General features: G+C 37.3%; 1 protein-coding gene across 8 annotated transcripts in view; it reads left to right on the top strand.

The window, feature by feature from the left end:
- MTERF1 (mitochondrial transcription termination factor 1) overlaps positions 1-23,967 on the top strand; it is a 397,742-nt gene that overhangs the window by 359,157 nt on the left and 14,618 nt on the right. For all 8 annotated transcript variants that reach the window (XR_010344051.1, XR_010344054.1, XR_010344053.1 and 5 more), the window contains one exon: positions 12,610-12,748. The gene's annotated coding sequence lies outside the window, so the exon portion shown is untranslated. The remainder of the gene's footprint in view (positions 1-12,609; positions 12,749-23,967) is intronic.

Genomic DNA, 23,967 nt, shown 5'->3' on the forward strand with positions numbered 1-23,967 from the left:
TTTATGAAGTCCAAAAGAAACACAATGCCTGGATCTCAAATACCTTTAGCAGTTGCCCAGGATTTTTCCCGGAGCCACTTCACCAGCCGCAGACCTCCATGCCGGTGATGCCCCTGCCTGTGCCTGGCTCAGCCCCGGGCTCACCACAGGAGGTACCTTCTCCACTCAGCCTGGTGGACTGCGCTTGGCTTGCACTCCTGCGGGGATCCCACACTCCACACGGCATCTGTGCTCAGATCACAGCTGGGCTGGGCAAGCCACAGCCTGCTTCCGCCTTGGGCACCAGCGTCTGGACGAGGGGAGTGCTGTGGTACCCGAACAGGGATGCCAGCAACCTTGAAATCCCAGGGGGGTGTTACAGTGTGCTAACAGCTCTTTTAGTCCCGTTGCCCTGTTCTAGCCTACGGCTCTGGGGCTGGCCCAGCCCCGCCACAGCTTCCCATGATGTGAGGCGGCTTGCCACTTCTGGCAGAGGGTGGAGGGCTACAGTGTTACAGCCTTTCCCGTACTCACATTCGGCAGGTCCCAGTTCTTTTTTTTTTCTTTTTTTTTTTTTTTAAATTTATTTTATTTTATTTATTTATTTATTTTTTAATTGCATTTTAGGTTTTGGGGTACATGTGAAAAACATGCAAAGTTGTTGCATAGGTGCATTCATGGCAGTGTGATTTGCTGCCTCCCTCCCCCTCACCCATATCTGGCATTTCTCCCCATGCTATCCCTCCCCAACTCCCCCCACTGTCCCCCCCACTCTCCCGCAACAGACCCCCGTGTATAGTGCTCCCCTCCCTGTGTCCATGTGTTCTCCTTGTTCAACACCCTCCTATGAGTGAGAACATGTGGTGTTTGGTTTTGTGTTCTTGTGTCAGTTTGCTGAGAATGATGGTTTCCCAGTTCTTATTCCACATCAAAGAATAATGAAGTTACACTGACAACCGAAAGTGAGTAAAGTTTTACTGAGCAACAGATCTCAGCAGAGAGGGGACCCCAGAGGGCATCCCGCTTTCGGAAGTCAGATGGTCTCTTCTCACCTAATGGCGGGAAGTCCCAAAGTGTGGCTGAATCCGGAGTTTTTAGGGTCTCAGAATGGAAGTGTGCATGCTGATTGGTTTGTGAGTATGCAAAAAAGTCTAAAACAAAGGCACCATTGAAAGATGGACTTGACAGTGTAAAAACCCAATTAGGGAAGGGTAGGTATGTGTAAAATAGGAGAAGGTTGGGGATCTATCAGAGGAAAGTGCGCCAAACGGGAAAAGAGGTTCTGAATCTGGTCCATGGATGTATCAAGACTTGTAGCTTGGCTTTCAGGCTTTAAAGTGTCCTTGGTTTGAAGGTGAGGTTTCACCAGAATCCCGCCTCATCTGCCTAGGGGTTTGTCTGCCTCCTGCCCCTATCAGCAGTATTTATGTGGGAGAGGAAGAAGAGGAAAAGGAGTACCTAGGAAAACATAAATTGAATAATATAGAAAACACTGTATCTTTCAACTCTCTTCAATCCCTGAGACATTGCTATTTGCTCAGGTGATCTTCACCACAACTTAGTGATGTAGAAAGAAAATATACTGTGGCTCCCATATTACAGATTGAAAAAATGGAAGAGGCAGAGAGTCCAAAAGAACGATATTAGCCAAGTCAGGAACAGAATTGGATCTTTTCAATGGCAAGTAGTCTTTAGGGATTCCACATGTTTTTTTAACCATGATTCTCATATTTGTAAGATAATTTTACAATCTAGTAGCTGTTCAACAACTAACTTCTAATAAAGTTTTGATTGGTGGTATTTTCATATATTCATTCAATAAATGTGACTGATATCTGCCATGTGCCGCATATGCTTAATGATGTCTCCATATTGAAGTATGTTTATTCATATCATCTGAATAGTCCCTCTGGGTTGAAAAACCTTCTAGTAAGCTGAGATATTTTGTCCTTGACTTTAAGTCTCTTTTTTTATATTTATTAAAACAGGAAATAGAGTGCCTGAAGAGCTAAGAGAAAGGCTTTTGCCCCATTCCATACTTAATGCCTTCTTGGCTAAGCACTTAGCAAAGCTTTTCCTAAAACTACCTGCACAGTCAGAGACAGAAGCAGTTTATGTTACTTCAAGGTCTTTCAAATTGCTGCACCTACTTAGCTATAAAGTTTCTGGGGCAGATTAACACTGCTTTTCCCAGTTAACTTAAACACCATTATTCTTAATCTTTTAAACTGTAGTCATTTGGCTAAGTAAATTCATCAATTTGTTCCATTATTATGAATCCATGATCGTGCCAGGCACTTAAGTAGCAAAGGAAATTTCAGAATGATGATTTAACTTCTCTTGGTCCAAGAAAAAAAATGCCCTGGTGAGGGATGGAAACAAGTCCTGGCAGGTAACAGTAAAACCAGTGTTTTCTCTATAGACCATGATGATACTTGTAATTACCGTCACCTAAATCAAAATGATTAAAGTAAAATCATGTCCTTCCAGATGCTCATCATACACTTCCTCACAGTAAATTAAAGTCACCATTAAACATCTGAAATGCCTATAATTTGAACCACAGCTGCAAGAAAAGTCACTCAATTGTGAATTTGTTAGACCATATATTATTTCACTAAGTGTAGGTTTTTCCTTCCCAAGACCGGTATTGCCCCCACTGGGATAATTTTTCAAAGAATGACGTTGGCTGTGCTCTTAGCTACTCCATGACTAAGAGGTAGCATGTTAAACAGGAGAAAAAAGTCTACTTTGACAAGTAACAGTTTTTAAAAATAGAACTAATTTTATGTTTTAGGTTCGAACTATTGAGTCTACTGTTCATCATAACCATCTCTCTTCCCTCCCCCGCCCCAATATACACACACCCCATATCAATAGTGTCAAGATATCAAGCTTGTCATAAAAATTTTTAAGATAATACTAAAACCATTATTTAAACTACAGTGTTCATTTCTCCCCACAAATTGAGCCATTTGCCAAGTAAACAGATTTGCTTAACTATGGCCTGATTTCCCTCTAGTGTCCAAGCCTCTTTTCCAATGGAGAAATAGACAAGTGGGGGTAAAATAATCAGAGAATAAGAGAAACAGAACAGCTATATAATTCACAAAGAGAATAATCACTCTTTCAATTACCAAATTGGATTGCACTTTTAAGTAATGTTAAAAGAAACTCATGAGTCTTCCTGGTGATTCACTGAGAACTAGCACAGAAGGTTCTTCTATAGTGTCGTCAATCATTTCATGAGTCTAGAAATTAAAGAAAACTGTCTCTTGGATAGGTCGTCAAGAAAGAAACAGTCAGATCCCTAACTAGGTAGATCTATTATGTAAAGATGAAAATTTGCACAAGTACAATTCAAAGTGGATTTAACATTTTTGAAATTCAAGTATATTTTGATTATTTTTTAATCTTAGAAGGTGATTCCATAAGGCAGATAATGTATCTTTTATATCCATCTAATCCAAGATAACAGTGGGGAAAAGCTGAAACTAGTTATTGAATACTTATTCTTCATAGAAAATGACTCTTCATCTAATACTTTGGCAAAGTGTTTTCTTTCCTGGGTAAATGGTGAATAGTAGAGTTGCTCAGTTACATGGGAAATTTATATTGATGTACATTCATAGGCCACACCATGATGTTTTGGTCAATAATGAACTGCATATAGGATGGTGGTCCCATAAGATTACATAGGAGCTGAAAATTTCCTATTGCCTCGTGATGTCTTGATGATCCTGACCCTGTGTAGGCCTAGGCTAATATGTGTGTTTGTGTCTTAGTTTTTAACCACAAAGTTTTAAAAGTAAAAAAGAAACATCTGAAAAATATAATAAGGATATAAAGAAAATATTTTTGTATAGCTGTACAATGTGTTTTTGTTTTAAGCTAAGTGTTATTGCAAAAGAGTCTAAAAGTTAAAAAAAATTTAAAAGTTTATAAAGTAAAGATGTTACAGTGAGCTAAAGTTAATATATTATTGAAGAAAGAACTTCCTTGTTTTTTTGAGACAGGGTCTTGCTCTGTCATCCAGGCTGGAGTGCAATGTCATGATCATAGCTCACTGCAGGCTCAAACTCCTGGACTTACAGGATTCTTTCACCTCAGTCCCTCCAGCATCTGGCACTACAGGCAAGCATCAACCACGCCTGTCTAATTCTTTTATTTTTAGTAGACATGAGGTCTCATTATGTGTTCCAGGCTGGTCTCAAACTTCTGGCCTCAAGCAACCCTCCTGCTTTGGCCTCCCAAAATGCTGGGATGACAGGCATGAGCCACCATATTGGGCCTGAAATGTTTTAAAAATAGATTTAATGTAGGCTAAGTGTATAGTATTTATAAAGTCTCTGTAGTGTACAGTGAAGTCCTAGGCCTTAACATTCACTCACCAGTCACTCACTCACTCACCCAGAGTAACTGCCATTCCTGCAAGCTCCGTTCATGGTAAGTGCCCTATACAGGTGCACCATCTTTAAAACTTTATACTTACAGTTTTACTGTATCTTTTCTATGTTTAGATGTGTTTATACGTACCATTTAGCCTAGGTGTGCAGTAGGTTATACTATCTAGGTTTGTGTATATACATACATATGTTGTGAGAACTCTATGATGTTCTCACAATGAGGAAATCAACTAATGATATACTTCTCAGAATGTGTTCCCATTGTTAAATGACCTATAATGGTATATAAAAAATTGTCACACTATTTTCAAAAATGCTTGTACACACTCCCAACAGAATCTAGGAGACTTCCACTTGCTACACATTGTTACTAACACTTAGAATTGTCAGTCTTTTTAATTTTAGCTATTATAAATGGGTATGAACTGGTATGATTTTGGTTGTAATTTGCACTTAGAGGAATAGCTAACAATAGTGAGCAATATTTGGTATTCTTATTGGAATTCTGAAAGGATTGATGTAAAATTGATGTTATTGATAGAATTTATATTATTAAAGTACCAATGTTCAAAAATAAATTAGTTGGAAGGTTTTTAATGGTTAACTTTCATATATGCTTATAATTTTAATTATGAATTTAATTTCTTGATAGAGATAGGACCATTTCAATTTTTTATTTTTTGAGTCAGATTGGGTGAGATGTGTTTTTCAAGGTATTTCACTATTTTATGTTGGTGATGTTTTCCTATTAGTTTTCATTAGCATCTGTGGTATACTTCTCTTTCATTTCTGACATTGAAAATCTATGTTCCCTCTCTCTCTGGAGTAGAGTCTGTTTGTTTCCTTCTTTTTGCCCTTGTCATTATTATGTCCTTCCTTTTACTTACTTTGCTGTCCCTTTTCTGGTTTTTAAAACTTTAAATAGATTTTTAAAAGTTTATTTTTTAGAATAAGCACAAAAGCAATAAATTTTTCTCAGCACTGCTTTAAATATTTCACAGATTTTGATATTTTGTGTTTTCACTATCTTTCACTTCTATTTTCTAATTTCCCTTTCCATTACTTCTTTACCTTGGGTTACTGATAAGTGTGTAATTTTATTTCCATTTTTGTGATAACTTATTTTGGTTATTAATGTAACTTCTGTCTAGTCAGAAAATATGCTTTGTTGAAATGTATTGAGATTTATTTTGTGGCACAGTATATCTTGGTGAATATTTCCTGTGAACTAGAAAAGAATATATTTTTTCAGTTATTGGGTATAGTGTTCTATAAAAGTTAATTAGGTAAATTTGCTTAATAGTTTGTTCAGGTCTTTCACATCTTTTTTTTTTTTTTTTTTTTTTGTCTATTTTTCAATTCAGTTACCAAGAGATTTGTGCTAAAATCCCTAATTATGATTGTAAATGTGCCTATGTTTCTCCCTTGATTCTGTCAATTTTTGTTTATAAATTTTGAAGCTCTCATTCAGTGGAAGAATATTTCAGGGTATGGTGAAGTCATATCAATAAAATGTTCTTCTTTATCTCTTACAGTACTCTAATACCTTTTCTCTTGAAGTCTGAAATTAATATTTTCATATGAATTTCCTTATGCTTACTATTTGCATAATACACATTTTACCATTCTTTTACTTAAAACCTTTTATATATCTATATGCATTTCTTATAGGCTGCATCTTGTTTGGTCTTGCTGTTTTTATCCAGCCCAATAATCTCTTCCTTTTAATTAATGGTTCAGTCCATTTACATTTAATGTGATTTTTATGTGGTTGGGTTTAAGTCTACCCTTTTGTTGTTGGTTCTCCATTTGTCTCTTGGGTTTTTTTTTTTTAGTCTTCTGTGGCTCATTTCTTGCCTTCTTTTGGGTTAATCAAATATTTTTAGTGCTCCATTTTACCTCTATTTGTGTCTTGACTAAACATCTTTTTATTATTTTGTTTTTACATAGTTGCTCTAGAACTAACAAAATACACCCTTATCAAAGCACATTTATGTCAGTAATAGTCCATTTTATACTTCTTACTTCACATCTGAAACTTTATACTTCTTACTTCACAAGTTATAATCTTATAAAATAATACTACAAGTAACATACTGTACTGTTGTAACAGTACCTGATGTATTAGTTTTCTATTGCTGTACATAATTCCATGTACCTGATGTATTAGTTTTCTATTGCTGTCATAATAATTTACCATAAACTTAGAGGCTAAAACAATACAAATGTATTATCTTACAGTTCTGTAGGCCAGAATTCTGATAGATCTCACTAGGCTAAAACTGAAGTATTGGCAGGGCTGTGTTCCTTTCTGGAGGCTCCAGGGAGAATCCATTTCCCATTCATTCAGGTTGTTGGCAGAATTCAGTTACTTGAGATTTTGAGACTAAAACTCTCATTTTCTTGCTGACTGTAAACTGAGGACCATTCTCAGTTTCTAGAGGTCACTACATTTCTTGGATTGTAGCCACCTTCATCCATATTCAAAGCCAGCAACCACTGCTGAGTTAAGTTCTTTTCACAACACATCTCTGACCCATTCTTCTGCTTTACTCTTCCTCTTATAAGTGCTCATATAATTAGATTGAGCCCATCCAGGATAACCTTCCAGTTTCAAAGTCAGCTGATTCACAAAGCTCTAATTCCATCTGCAACCTGAATTCCCTTTTGTCATAAATGTAGCATATTCACAGGTCCTAGAGATTAGAATGTGGACATCATTGTGGGATCATATTCTGTCTATCACCCTCCCCTCCTCACTCTAAATATTTATGGCATTATTGTTATTCCTTTTACTTTTATATCTGTTATATACTCCACTTTACAGTGTTACTAATTTTGCTTTAAAACGTGTTGTCTTTTACAAAGGGCCACATATTGTATGATTTCACTTATATGAGATGTTCAGAATAGGCAACTTCATAGACACAAAGTAGATGAGGTTCTCAGGTGCTGAGGGAGATGGATAATGGGGAGTGACTGCTAATGAGTACAGTTTCTTTTTGAGGTGATGAACTGTTCTGGGATTAGATAGTGGTGATGATTTCACAACCTTGTGAATATATGGAAAACCACTGGATTGCAAATTTTAAAGGGGGGAAATTTATGGCATGTGAATTATATCTAAAGCCTGAATCTAAAATTTCAGGGGATTATGATGATAACAATCTAGAAGATTTACTTTAGAAGTGCTAAACATGTAAATGTTTACCTAGTAGCCCCCTGGCAATTTTTGCTAACACTAGGATAAGACCAATGACAGTGATAGAGCTTCCTTGACATATTATCCCTAAAACCTAGCAGTAATGGTTGGGAGCAGCTTTTGTACCAGTCACATGTTGAATAAGCGCTCTCTGTGAAGAATCAGCCCAGCTATTCTGTTCCTGGTACTCCACCACATACTAGACTGGAGGCTATAGTGAGCAATCCTGAAAATAGGCAGGAAAAATGCACATTTGCCCAAATGGGTATTAAACTATAACTACAAGCCCAGTTTAAAGAGAATAATTAAGTTAATATTTGAAGATAATTTTATATCCTACTGTCTCTGTTTAGTGTAGAGTTCTTTTGATATAGTATATATTATCTATAATATATTTTTGGAAAAAGTATATTGTGTGTAAAGTACACTAATCTGTTATGTGCAGCTTAATCTAATTTTGCATAGGTTATTCTTTCTTTTGTCTTGTCCTGTCACACTGACGGTACCTCCATAAGTGTTAGAGAGACCTGGTGATAGTGTACATCTTTGTCTCATTCTTGACCTCAGAAGAAATGCATTCAATATTTCACATTAAGTATGGGTTAGTATAGATTTTTAAAAAGTTTTTAGTCTATCAGATTAAGAAAGCTTCTGTCTGTTCCTATCTTGCTTTTTGCTTAGTTTTAAATTATCCTAATAACTTACCAGTCATCATGCAGGGATAAGCATATGGTGTTTCAATATAGTTTAAATTTAATCACCCAACAAATGCTAAGGTGTAGGCGATATTATTTTGGGCACGAGGTCTCAAAGAAAAATGGCACGGTTTCTATCCTATATCACCTTACAACCTACTAGTACATACAAACATGAAAGAAGAACTATATTAATATGATAATACAGTTATGCACAAGATACAATGGGATTATTGAGAAGGAAGAAACCGACTTTAATAGAGAGAAATAAAGGAAGAATTCAGAGAAAGAAATATTTGAGCCAAACTTTGCAGGTAGACAAAGTGAGCAAAGGATATTCTGGGTAGAAGTCACAGCATGGAGATGTGAAAAAACACGGAGTGTAAGGGACAATGTTATTCCATAGGAGCACTGAGGAAAGGTGGTGGGACATGAGGCAAGAACGAAAGGTCAGGGCAGACTCCAAAGTAAATTATGAAACTTACTAAGGGGTTTAGACTGGATTCTGTGGACCAAGGAGAGCCATCAAACTATCTCAGAAAGATCATTCTGCTGACAATGTAGAAGGTGAAATAGATGATGAAAGGGATTGGAGTTGGGAAACTAGTTGAGAAGCTAGTGATGAGGATATGACATAAAGAGAATATGTTCAAAAGGAAAGATATAGAATGAGCTTTAGGAAGTAGAAACAACTGAATTTATTGTCTAATTGGATACAGAGTGAGGGAGAGGAAGAATAAATGTTTTTTTCCTGGTTACCTGGGTGGTTGGTAACCTCAACAAAGCCACAAGGAATGGGACAGGGCAAAGGGACTAGGTTCAGTTCTGGACATGCTGAATCTGAAAAAGGCCACCAAAAGGGATGTCTACAGAAAAGCTGAAAATGTTGGCCTCACTCATGATTATGCTTTAGAATCAATTCTGGTGAAGTCTCTGATCCAGAAGATTGATTGTTAATGTAAACCCAGAATTGATGCTAAAAGTTTGAGGAATTTGTAGCAAGCTGTAGCTCTAGGGGGATTCTCAGGCCCCACGCTTTTCCTCATTTAATAGTCAGGGTTTCCAACCCACATGTAGCATGGCTACCTGAGAGTTCTATGTGCCACCACCACCCCCCCGCCCCAACCAACCCAAATCACTCTTCTCTAGGCTTTGGTCCTGAATTATTTTGACCTCTGTTCTTTGGACCTGAGTTACTTTGACCTGACTCAGCTATCCTGGGTTCTGACTTTAACCTAAATATGGAAGAACCCTTTTGAGGTCTAATTCTGCTATCAACACAACCAAATAAATACCCAAATACAATTCTAGGATACTTACAAGAGTTATATGGATGACTTCTGATAGAATTCTTAAATGAACGGCATGAGTTTTAAACAATGCATCACACAACAAAATACCCCCAAATCTCCTTTTTGATTACTGTAGCCTTGTAGTATAGTTTGAAATCAGATAGCGTGATGGCTCCAGCTTTGTTCTTTTTGCTTAGGATTGTCTTGGCTATGTGGGCTCTCTTTTGGTTCCATATGAAGTTTAAGGTGGTTTTTTCCACTTCTGTGAAGAAGGTCATTGGTAGCTTGATGGGGATAGCACTGAATCTATAAATGACTTTGGGCAGTATGGCCATTTTCAAAATATTGATTCTTCTTAACCATAAACATAGAATGTTTTCCCATCTGTTTGTGTCCTTTCTTATTTCCTTGAGCAGTGGTTTGTAGTTCTCCTTGAAGAGGTCCTTTACATCCTTTGTTAGCTGTATTCCTAGATATTTTATTCTCTTCGTGGCAATTTTGAATGGGAGTTCGCTCGTGATTTGGCTCTCTGTTAGTCTGTTATTGATGTATAGGAATGCTTGTGATTTCTGCACATTGATTTTGTATCCTGAGACTTTGCTGAAGTTGCTTATCTGTTTAAGGAGATTTTGGGCTGAGATGATAGGATCTTCTAAATATACAATCATTTTGTCTGCAAATAGAAATAATTTGACTTTCTCTTTTCCTAATTGAATACATTTTATTTTTTTTTTCTTGCCTAGTTGCTCTGGCTAGAACTTCCAATACTATATTGAACAGGAGTGGTGACAGAGGGCATTCTTGTCTAGTGCCGGATTTCAAAGGGAATGCTTCCAGTTTTTGCCCATTCAGTATGATATTGACTGTAGGTTTGTTGTAAATAGCTTTTATTGTTTTGAGATATGTTCTTTCATTACCTAGTTTATTGAGAGTTTTTAGCATAAAGGCTGTTGAATTCTGTCGAAGTCCTTCTCTGCATCTATTGAGATAATCATGTGGTTTTTGTCTTTGGTTCTGTTTATGTGGTGGATTACATATATAGACTTGCATATGTTGAACCAGCCTTGCATCCCTGGAATGAAACCTACTTGATCGTGATGGATAAGCTTTTTGATGTGCTGTTGTAATCGGTTTGCCAGTATTTTATTGAAGAGTTTTGCATCTAAGTTCACCATGGATATTGGCCTGAAGTTTTCTTTTTTTGTTGAGTCTTTGCCAGGTTTTGGTATCAGGATGATGTTGGTCTCATAAAATGATTTGGGAAGGATTCCCTCTTTTTGTATCATTTAGAATCATTTCAGAAGGAGTGGTACTAGCTCCTCTTTGTACATCTGATAGAATTCAGCTGTGAACCCTTCTGGACCTGGACTTTTCTTGGTTGGTAGGCTATTAATTGCTGCCTCAACTTCAGCCCTTGTTATTGGTCTATTCAAGGTTTCAACTTTTTCCTGGTTTAGGCTTGGGAGGGTGCAAGTGTCCAGGAATTTGTCCTGGTTTATTTTTCCAGGTTTACTGGTTTATGTGCATAGAGTTGTTTGTGTAATCTCTGATTGTAGTCGAACAGACACTTTTCAAAAGAAGACATACATGAGGCCAACAAACATATGAAAAAAATGCAGCCTGGGTAACAAGAGAGAAACTCCGTCTCGAAAAAAAAAAAAAAGAAAGAAAGAAATGCTCATCATCACTGGTCATTAGAGAAATACAAATTAAAACCACATTGAGATACCATCTCACACCAGTTAGAATGGTGATCATTAAAAAATCTGGAGACAACAGATGCTGGAGAGGATGTGGAGAAATAGGAACACTTTTACACCATTGGGAGTGTAAATTAGTTCAACCATTGTGGAAGACAGTGTGGCAATTCCTTAAGGACCTAGAAATAGAAATTCCATTTGACCCAGCAATCCTATTACTGGGTATATATCCAAAGGATTGTAAATTGTTCTGTTATAAAGACACATGCACACATATGTTTATTGCAGCACTGTTTACAATAGCAAAGACCTGGAACCAACCTAAATGCCCATTGATGATAGACTGGACAAGGAAAATGTGGCACATATACACCATGGAATACTATGCAGCCATAAAAAATGATGAGTTTGTGTCCTTTCTAGGGACATGGATGAATCTGGAAACCATTCTTAGCAAACTGACACAATAACAGAAAATCAAACACCACATGTTCTCACTCATAGGTGGGTGTTGAACAATGAGAACATATGGACACAGGGAGGGGAGCATCACACACTGGGGTCTGTTGGGGGAGATTAGGTGAGGGCAGTGAGAGGTAGGGAAGTTGGGGATGGACAACATGGGGAGAAATGCCAGATATAGGTGACAGGGGGATGGAGACAGCAAACCACATTGCCACGTATGTACCTATGCAACAATCCTGCATGATCTGCACATGTGCCCCAGAACCTAAAGTAAAATGAGAAATTTATTTTAAAAAATTTATTTTCACCCGTTCATCATTCCAACGTCTCCACATCAACATATCAACTGCCTAAAAGTCTCTTCCCTTCTTTCTCCCACGTAATTTCTCTCTCAGTACCCACCAATGCAGTCTACTTCCCACTACTGGTCTCTGTTTCTACCAAAATGTTGTGTATACCACGATAAATACATACATACACACACACACACACACACACACACACCATGAATTATTACTGATACTCAAATCTCTTCCCCAATGGAAGGAAGGATCGGGGAAGTAGATGTGTAGGTATGTGTATATTTAGAAGAAGTGAATTTAGTTGAATTGAATGCAGATCAGATAACTAGCTAATGATATGTGAAGAAAGTATCAATCTTGTGTGGAAATGATAAAACTTGGAAAGGTTTGAGATTACAGAAGAAGGCAGGCTGAGAATGGGCAGTGAAAGTCAACGGTGGATGATGGTCATGCCAAACAGCAAAGCTGAAATGTTAGGCTTTGTTGGCAGAAAGGTTCACAAGGCACAAGAAGAAACTCTCAAGCTAGGTCACCTTGAACTAATGCCCTATCTTTTTCTGTCTCCCAGGGAGTTGTGAAAAGAAATCTGGGAATTTCATCTTGCTTGGTGGAGTACTCTCAGCACAGCTGGCTCATGGCCCTCCTGTGGTGACCAAGAATGTGTGAGGATGAGTGGTCAGTAGGATGGCAAGAGAACTGACTTCAGGGTAAGTGATAAATCATAGCCATTTCTTTCCCAAGCACTCCTGCCTTGCACGGCTTCCCCTGAGCGAACATAGATACCAGAATTCAAAGAAGGTGCAAATATTCCTTTTAGAAAAGGAGGGTCTCACTAAGCAATACCACCTGGGAACATGAGATTTTCTGTCTCCTTCCACCATGGAAAGGCATGGGGGCAGCTTACAGAGTTAGACCTTCAGAAGGAAGGATCATTCATTTTACCACCCGTCTTTTACTCTCCTCAACTGCCTCTCTTGTCATCTAATACATCCTTCTTCTAGATCCCCTTCCCAGCTTCCCAATCCAGTGCCCAAACTCACCGTTCAGAAATCTCTCTTACTCCTCACTGGGGTTTCTACTCTGTTTTATTTCTGATGTCATGAACTCAAGCTTCTCAGGCTTTGCAGACCCCAAAGTGGGAAAGCGTGCTCTGGATTTATGAGTTGAAGAGGTAGAAAATGCCTTGATTCATTTCCTCATCAGCAAGCCTTGTGGCCAATTTCCTCGGGCCCTTAAAGAAGCAAGTGTATTCATCAAAGCAAGCATTCATTACACATTCATCACACACACCCCCTCCTGACCCATCCCGAAGACCTCATAGTCTAGTCTCATAAGAAGAAAGCATATTTCATGGGAAATAATAACACTGACATCATCAGGTTATGAAGCATTTGTTCCCCTTCATTATGAGAGTTACAACTTGAGTATCAATGAGTCCATTTAGTATGAAAGGCTCCAACTGCAACAGATAGCTCTAATTCCAGTTAGATTTTTCTCTCATGAAGGAGATAGACCAGCATGTGTGTGTTGGGTCTCAGTCCATTTTACATCAATGGCTTCAATTATTGACTCATAATTAACTTTGCAAATATGATTCTATGTAGTCCTTACAATGACCCAGCAAGGTTTACATTATTAAGCATTTTATGGATGAAGAAACAGAAGCTCAAAGAGTTTGAAAATTGCCCAGGATCTTACAGATAGCCAACAATGGAACTGGTATTTGAGCTCATATCTATCTGTCTTTAAAGCCCAGGATCTTACGACTATCTCTTATCATGAGATGGGTAGAGATGGAACCAAAGGAAATATCACAAGATTCTGAACTTCTGAACCGAATATCCATGTGTTTCTTAACTTCTTAGAGAAAAAATCTGAAACAGGATCTCTTCCTTTCTTCCTTCGTTCCTTCCTTCGTTCCTTCCTTCATTAGTCCATTCTCATGCTGCTGTAAAGAACTACCGAAGACTGAGTAATTTATAAAGTAAAGAGGTTTAATCAACTCACAGTTCTGCATTGCTGGGAAAGCCTCAGGAGACTTACAGTCATGGCAGAAGGCCAAGGAAAAGCAGGAATCTTCTTCACCGGGTGGCAGGATGGAGTCACTGCAAGTGGGTGAAATGTCACCTGCTTGTAAAACCATCGGATCTTTTCTTCTTTTTTCTCCCTCTCTTCCAGTTGCCCACCCTATCTTCCTTCCTTTCTTCAGTTTACTATGAAACCCCAATAGTAATCACCTGAGAATCAGAAACCATAGTGTGTAAAACTACCTCAAACCAATGTCTGCATGAAAAGCTTGAAAATACTCTATTATTTTATGACCCCGTTTAGAGTGAACATTATATTTATAGCTTTTCCCCTGAATACCCATTAAAGTAATATTGAACTTTTGGTAGAAATTATACCATACATCTGTGCTGACAGCTTGTTTCCTGCAAACAAATCTTTATCTACTACTTTCAGCTTTCAAATTTTTCTCCAAAGAAGTAAGTTAGAAGGTTAAGAGGTCCAGAAAGAAACATAAAACAGATGGACCTTGATTTTTGTGGGAGGTGACAGCCATATCGAATTTAATGGAAAACTAGCCAGAGAAAAGCCTGATAGAAAAACCCATGAAGCAAACACAGGGAGGGCCCTGAAATGGAATGAAATATCAAGAGTATACATCTGGCTTACAATTGTAGGTTGTCCTTGAAGGTGGGAGTTCTTTAAGATGGAATAAGAGATTGGTCATCAGCCCTTCCTATGATCAAAATATTTCTGGCTATCAGATAGTACTGATCTTTTGTGAGTTTAGTATATATATTTCTGTCACTTTTTCCCCATCCTGGTCAAGTGAAGAACCTGTGGATTTTATCTAGAGTAAGGCACCCAAGATCCATGGTCAGGGATTTGTTGTGACTGTGATCTTGGGGTAAATGTGAAACAAATTTGGAGGACTGGAATGGACTGCGTTCAGAGAGCAAGAGACCAAAGTTTGTTCTAGCTGAGAGGGACAGATTGAATAAAGAGAAAGACAGATTGAGTAAACCTCTTTGCTTTCTAGAGTGTGTTAAGGATACCACTCTTTAACCCAAAAGCAAAGGAGGGGACCCTTTTTCTGTGATGTCTTATGATAGTCAGGGAGAAGAGCGCATGTGTGTGTTGTGCGGTGTGATGTGGGGTGTCTGAGCCTGCAATTAACACAGGATGATAACAGCAGCAGAATTCTTCATTAATCTAGTCAATGAACGCTTTTTCTTTCCTCTTTATTCAATCTGTTCCTCTCAGCTGGATCATTCTCACCAATTTTAAATATCCTTTAGTCTCTCTTGTTTAATAAGGAAAGAAGCACCATTTAATGTTGCTTCTCTTTGATCTATAAGCCTCTTTTTTATCTTCACAATACAATTTATCCAACTCTATATTCGCTTTGTCTGTTTCCTCACATTTCACTAACTCCTCTAAAGACTCATTTCACTTTGGACTTCATTCCTTCACTCCAACCAAATGGTTCTTTCTAGAGTTACCTGTGACCACGATGTTTCCAAATCCAGCAAAGAATTTCCAATTCTTGCCCTTTTTGATGCCCAGAGCGTTCACCTCTGCCCCCTCACCATTGATCACTCCCTCCATCTTGAAAGACTCTTTTCTCTTGGTGTCCCTCTCCCTTTCATTTCCCATTCTTCATGTTTTCCTTCTACCTCTCTGGCTGCTCTTATTCAGTCTCTGCCAGTTTTCCTCCCACCACTAAATATTAGAGTCTGTTAGTGCTAGGTTGCAAGACCCCTCTTCTCACTTTGTACTCTCTTGCCAGGCCATATCATCCATTGACCATAACCTGAATTATCAATGTTGATGATAGACGTCTCCTCTCAGCTCTAGACCTATACATTCTGCAACACCTTGTCTTGGCTACATAAGGACCTCTAAATATGTATAAGCCTGAATTCATAATCTTTTCTTGCACATGTAGTTTTCTCTCGTGTGATCATTCTCAGTAATTGGTATTACCATATACTCAGTTACTGAAGAGATATATGAATCATTCTTGATCTTTCCTTCTCCCTTGCACTACATGCCCAATTCATTAATCACTAGTATAGATTTTTTAATATCTTAAATGTGTCCCAAATTCTTTCCATTTTATTCTCTTTTATCTACAGAGCCAATATCTGAATCAAATATACCGTGATTTGTCACCAGGGATCAGTGCAATAGAGTTGATCCAACTTCACCTTTACAAGCCTCCACATCCAGTATATCTGTCTTTTCAAAAAACAAATCTGACTACATTCCTGCCTTTCTACTTGTATGCATAGTTAAAGCTGTTTGAAGGCTCTTCCTTTGCTTTTGGGGTAAAGATTGGTATCCTTAACACACTCTGCAAAGCAATGCATAATCAAGCTTCTACCTATTTTGCCCCTCTTCTACCTTGACTCTTCCCTCTGTACTTTATTCTTCCTCACATTGGATTCTTCTAATTCCTAGATCCTTCCATGTTTTCTCTTCCTAAGATCTAGACACATGTTTTCCCCTGTCATTCTTGGAACGTTCTCCAATAACTCTTCACTTGGCCACCCACAGCAGACCCTTACAGAAGGATCTTGCAATCGATTCTTTGAAAAATTGAAATGCTAACCCACTCTGTGAGCTAAGCCTGCTGTACTTAGTGAACCCCAAGTAAACATGTATGTCTTTAATAGCTCAGGCCCCTTTCCTTTTTAAGTTTTTTTTTTTCCTTAAGTTACCAAATCAAACTTAAAAAATAAAGCAACATAAAATAACAAAAACTTCCTAGGAGTTGTATTAATTTTTCCATATTTAATAGCCTATTGCAAATTAACCATAATCTAAACTGTATCATTCTTCACTAAATAACTAGGAAGTTTCAAACAAGAAACAGTTGCTCACAGACATAAAAAATTTTATATTTTATAGCGACATTTACAATAAATGGTATTGTTACTACTTTTCCTTAGCATACACTTTAAAATGATAGTGAACAGAAATAAGTAAAATAAAACCCTCAGTCTTTAGCCCTCTTGATATGAGGCAAGTTGAAATAATAGGTCTTGGTCCTTACAAAAGGTTTGAAGCATGCAAGAAGAGTGAGCTAATGAGATCCTGTAATCTGATCCCCAGCAAATATGGACAGCTGTTCTCAGAACACTAATGAACCCTGCACCTTTACAGATCACCGACTGGGAGAACCCCACCCAATCCTGGTGGGCTAAGGCAAGTTCCAACACCAGGGAAATGGCTTTGCTGGTGTAAATAACAGGTATCTGTTATCATGAGATTACCTGTCTGTAAAATGCCTATTTATCTTCATTACATTGCCTTAAGGAGGAGGGAGGAGGAGGTAAGTGTTAGTGTGTGAGATGATGGAGTTAGGAGGGGAGAAAGGCATCTCTGACCTAAGGTGAAACCTGCTTTAACTCGGTAGGTTTGTTTGACAGCCAGATAGAGTCCATCATGCTGAACTTTCAGTGTTGAGCCCCCTTTAGTATCATACGCAAGTGTCTTGCAAAACTAATGCAAGGATGGATTCATACCTGGAATTACAACATCATAGTTTTCATCTCGTAGCTTCAATCTGATAATTTTCTTTTGTTTTCTTTTCTTTTCTTCTTCTCTCCTCTCCTCTCCTCTCCTCTCTCTCTCTCCCTCCCTCTCTCTCTGTCTCTCTCTGTCTCTCTCTCTCTCTCTCCCCCCCCCACCTTCCTTTCTTTCATTCTTTAACCAAATATTTTAGTGACTACTATATGCCTGGTGCTATGTTAGAAATGGGCTGTAGGTTGGTGAATAAAATAGACACTGCACCTACCCTGATAGAGAATTGAATCTAATAAGGCAGAAAATAAAATAAACAAATAAATATGTAATTATAAATTGTTATAAATGCTACAACATAGAAGAATAAGATACCATGAGTGAATAACAAGAAGAACCTACTTCAGAGAAAGAGAAAGGATTGTTAATCTCATGTGAGAAGAACAAAATGGAGCCAGCCATGCAAAGAAGAGAATGAGGTGGGGACAGCACACTATACTGATGAATTTATTTTTTTTAAGAGGCAGAGTTGTACTATATTGCTCAGGCTGGCCTTGAATCCTGGGCTTAAGGAATTTTCCCACCTCAGCCTCCCAAGTAACTGGGACTATAGGCATGCACTACTGCACCTGGCTTGGATTTTATTTTTATTTTTTTAGTATAAAATTTAAAGATGAAAGATAATTCAGTTATAAAATCTTCATTTAATCAAAACCGAATAACCCTTAAATGTATGAAGTAAAAAAATGACCACTTTTTGCCCGTCTCCCTGCAAAATATTCCATTATCTGGGAAGATGTGCAGTTAGCAGGTTGGTGTATTTAATAATTCTCGCCTGATCATTTCCCATCTGTGAAAGAATACAAACTGTAAGGATCTTCCATTGGAAAGAATGAGAAACTTGACACTAAAGTAACAAAGGCAGCAGATAACTCATGTCAGAACATCTTTGCATTATCTTAGTATGCTTCCTGATGCACATTAATTTGCATCTGTAAATAATCAGTGGTAATAAAGGTTTATGCAGTCTGCCTTCCAATAATCATATTCCCAGATCTTTTAGAAATTTACTCGAAATGAAGTTTATAACTTATCTTTCTAGCAATGAATAAAGCTAGCAAAAATTGTTTTACTGCTTGACAGCTCAAATTTCAATTTTGGGTCATTCAAATTGCCTTTACTTTTGCCCACATTTGATTGATTTTGCAATAATGGTAAATACAGAAGTGGACACACAAGACATATCACATTACTAAATAAAAAACAGATGATATTCAGAATATCTAATTGATAGTACTCTGTATTTCACTAGATCTAAAATATACTTGAAGACAGGCTAGATTTAGTTTAAAAGTATTGTAAAAAAAAAAAAAGTCAATTACAGACTCAATTACAGACTCATGAGGGAAAATACATCCAAATTTCTAAAGCAGAGAATGCTGAGCTACCTCAGCTTCCTGTGAAATGTGAAGCATTTCAAGACCATGAGTTGCTTATTTCCTAACATAGAGTGATGCATGCACTGAGCCTGAATTACCAGGAATTCTGGGTCTCAGGGGAAGCCCAACCACAGAAAAAGAGAAATCATAGTCCAGAGACATACGCTGTTAGCTCCCCAAGAAAAAATATCCAAAATGCTTAACTTATTTTTTTAACTATTAAAAGAATTGTGAAATATAACACATATGTAGAAAAGTGATAAAAATCTAAAGATGTGTTTAATAAGTGAAATGTCATCTGTGTGACTCTGAACCAGATCAGGAAACCAATTATCAGTACCCCAGAAGCTTCCATGTGTTCCTTCTGGTCCCAATCCCTTTCCTTCTTTCAAAGATTACCTTTTGCCTTTTATGGTTATCACCCCATACCTTTTCTTATACTGTGCTTTCCTAACTATGTATCTCTAAACACTAGGATGTAGTTATACTTAATTTTGAATTTTATATAAATTAAATCATACTGTACATATTTTTGTGTGCGTGGCTTCTATCACTTGACGTCATGTAGTTGCATGTAGATGAGATTCATTTATTTTCATAGCTGTGTGATATTCCATTATATGCTGTCCCATAATTTATTTATCCCTTCTGATCTTGATGGCAATGTAAATAGTGTCCACATTTTGGAAATAATGTTGCTGTAGACATTCTTATACATACTTACTGTTGCACCCATGCAAGAGACTATATACTTAGGAGTGGTATTGCTGGACCATGGGTTATACATAAATTTAATGTAACTACATAATGTCAAAGTAATTGCACTGATTTTTACTCCTACACGGAGTGCATGAAGGTTGTCATTGCTTCACATCATCACCTACATTTGCTATTGTCAGACTTTTGGTTTTTGCCAATTTTGTGGGAGTGTAGTGTTACAAGATGAACGTCTATTTTCTTACTTAGGAATCATATGTAATAACAGTTAAATTTAATTTTTACAAATAGAATAAGCCAATGGAAAAATTGGATACAGAGAAAAGATAGATATTGACATCAGAGTGAACATCACATTAAATAAGGCAGTGTGACAATCAGTGTATTTCTTTCAACTGAACTCATTATTCCAGCCTATAATTTGGGGATAAAGCAATAATAGAAACAGTATGTCTGATACCTTATAATTTGTGCCTATCTTAGTAAATATAGTTAAATTGATTATAAAATAGATTAATGAATGGTCTGCCAAGAGAAGTATTATATGCTATCTCATCATTTATGTGGATTTGCTTCTTAACTCCTCATTGTTTTCTGTTTATCTGTCTTGATATCTAATAGGGCATAACCTTGTCTTAGGTTTTACAAAAATGATAGCCATTTCTGGACAATAATGCACTTTGATTCTTTTTAAAAACATAGTGAAGTAGAAACTATACAGCATTAAGACACAAACGTTGATCAGAGAATTTCACTTTCCTTTGTCTTACCAAGCAGAATGCCAGGTAATATCCACATTTTACCAGCATGGCCTCTAACACGTTGCTGATATGAGATTTTTCTGAGGATGACCTAGTCTGAGCCCTAGAGCTGACATTACTCTCTCATGATGTGATGGACCACGTAACACACCTGCAGCCAAGTTTCTGCAGACCCATGACTGGGCTGTTTAACTACAAGGAGTTTTTCTCATTCTGAACATTGTCTGTTTCTTCATTTACTCAAAAATTTTTGGAGACATTTTATCAAGATGGCTGGCTAGAGGTGCCCAGCACCCACCTCCTTCATGAGGAAGGACCAAAACAGTGAGTAGATAATCACACCTTTAATAAAGCACCTAAGGAAGAACACTGAAATTAAGCAAGGAAGTGATAAAGACCCTCTGAGACATGGAAACTCAAGATGGCAGCATAGAGTGAAAAGTGAAACAACCAGCTAGAATCAGTTGAAAGCCAAAAGGGACTCTCCATTGTAAGGTAAAAGGTAGTGAGAAATTCCCAGCAGCCCACATTTCCACTACACATGCCTGCAATCTTAGCTAGAGGAGAACCCGGCAGCTTTCACACTTCCTGAGCTCCAGGGAGTTACCTGGCATCCACATGGCTGTGTTTTTCCAGATAGAAAATCCACATTGTGTTCTCCTGCCCCAGGACCCAGGCTGCTATAGCATGGGGCCATTCTGAGAACAGTTACCACCAGACTACATCTTGCCCTGAGACTCAATCGTCCCCGCACCTCCACATTCCTGGGGTCCTGCAGACATCCCCCCCATATCCAATATGAGGGCTGCAGTGTTGTGACACCAGTTGGACCCACTGGTGCAGCCACATCTCTGGCACCTAGTCCACCCAGCACCCTAGACCCCGCATAACAGGCAGTCCAGCACATCAGGGAGGCTCCCTGGACATAGGGAGCTCCTCAGCTCGTGTTCCCCAGATCCTGAGAGCTCCAGGCCCCAGCCACCACCACCAACAGTGATCTTGACCCCTCCACCCACACTGCCTGGGAACCCAAGTACTTTTCAATAATTGGTCTGGGAAAACTAGATGTCCATATGCAGAAGAATAAAGCTAGACCCATATTTTTCATGATATGCAAACATCAACTCAAAAGTGATTAAATACTTAAAGGTAAGACATAAAACTCAAAAACTGCTAGAAGAAAGCATAGGAGAAATTCTTCAGGACATTGGCCAAGGCAAAGATTTTATGATAAGACTACAAAAGCACAGGCAAAAACAACAACAAAAATAGACAAATGGAACTGTATCCAGCTAAAAAGCTGCACAGCAAAGAAAACAGTCAACAAAGTGAAGAGACAACCTGTTGAATGAGAGAAAATATTTGCAAACTATTAATTCGACAACAGATTAATATCCAGAATATACAAGGAACTCAAATAACTCAACAACAAAAATAAATAAATAATAAAAACCCACAAATAATTTGACTTAACAACGGGCAAAGGATCTGAATAGATATTTCTCAAAAAAAAGACATACCAATAGCCAACAAGTATATGAAAAAATGCTCAGCATTACTAATCATCATGAAAATGCAAGTCAAACCCGCAATCAGATATGATTGCACCACTGTTGGCTGTTCACCCCAATAGAATGGCTGTTATTAAAAATATTTTAAAAATCAATGCCAGCAAGAAATGGGAACTCTTACTTTGCTGATGGGAATGCAAATCAGCACAGCTATTATGGAAAACAGTATGAAGCTTTCTCAAAAAAACCCTAAAAATAGGACAACCATATGATATAGCAATCTTATTACTGGATGTTGGTCCAAGGGAAAGGAAATCAGTATATCAAAGATTGGTACTTCCATGCTTTTTACAGCACTATTCACAATAGCCAAGATACGGAATAAATCTAAATGTTCATTAATCTTTGGTATGTATACACAGTGGAATACTATTCACTGATAAAAAGAATAAAATCCTGTTATTTGCACCAACATGCATGACCCTGGGGACATTAAGTTAAATGAAATAAGTCAGGCATGGAAAGATAAATACTGCATATTCTCTTATATGGGAACTAAAAACGATAGCTCTTAGAAGTAGATAGTAGAATTATGGTTATTAGAAGGTGAGAAGGTAGCGGGAGTAGGAGAAAGGGACAGCTTGGTTCACAAATACAAAATTACAGCTAGAAAGGAGGAATAAGTTTTATTCTCTATAGCACTGTAGGGTACATAGTTAACAATAATTTATTATACATGTTTAAAAAGCTAGAAAAAAGAATTGTGAATGTTCCCAACACAGAGAAATGATATATGTTCAATGTGAGGATACACTAATTAATCTGATTTGATTATCACACATTGTATACATGTATTAAAATAACACTCTTACCCCATAAATATGTACAAATATTATATGTCAATTAAAAAGAGAAAGAAAAAATATTGATCTCAAAACATTTTGCTTCTAGAGATATTTAAAAGTTTTTTTGTAGGTATATTCCTAGGTGTTTTTTTTTCTGATATTGTAAACAAAATCATCTCTTCTATTAACATTCAAATTCATTATTTCTGCTGTATTGGAAAGTTATTGATATTTATTACATGAATCTTATAGGAGGAAGTTAATTGAAGAAAAATACATGTATAGAAAAGTACATAAAATATACCTGTATAGTTCAGTAAATTTTCACAAGCTCAATTTACCCCTTTAATCAGAACCCAGATCCAGAAAGAAAAGGTTCCCTTGTATTGTCACGCTCTCTTAGGGTAACCACTAGCTTGACTTTTAACACCACAAAATAATTTTGCCTTTTCTGAACTTAAATAAATTGGCTGATTCAATAAGATCTCTTTTGTGTCTGAATTCTTGTATTCAATATGGTGTTCATGAGATTTATATTGTTGTAATTCTCATAGCTATATAGTATTCGCTTTTGCAGTTTACATGATTTGTCCATTTTACTCTTGATGGGTATTTGGGTAGTTTTCAGTGTGAGGCTATATCAAATAGTGCTCCTGTGAACCTTCTCGTATGTGAATATATATATATGCATTTCTGTTGGGTATATACCTAGGGATGTGTAATGAGGTATGATTTTGTTAAGTGTTAGTAGATACTACCAGATTTTTAAAGTGATGGAACCAGTCTGCTTTCTTACCAGCAGTGTATGTGATTTTTTTAGCTGCTCCAAATTTTTGCCAAAACTTGGTCTTTACATTTTATCCATTCTGGTGGGTATGTAGTGGAATCACATATAAGTGTAATTTGAATTTCTCTGATTACCAATAAGTGTGAGCCTCTTTTCATCCATTTCTTGGCCAGTTGGATATAAAGTTCCAGGTCAAGTCTCTTGCCCGGTTTTCTAAATATCTATCTTCTTCTTATTATTTTTTAGGAATTTGTATGTGTGTGTTCATGTGTGTGTTTAAATTTTTGAAAAGTATTATTTGTTAATCATAAAATATATTTCAAATATCATT

The sequence above is a fragment of the Aotus nancymaae genome, unplaced genomic scaffold, assembly GCF_030222135.1.
Source record: "Aotus nancymaae isolate 86718 unplaced genomic scaffold, 86718_ANA_hifiasm-v0.15.2.pri h1tg000025l, whole genome shotgun sequence".
NCBI lineage: Eukaryota > Metazoa > Chordata > Mammalia > Primates > Aotidae > Aotus > Aotus nancymaae.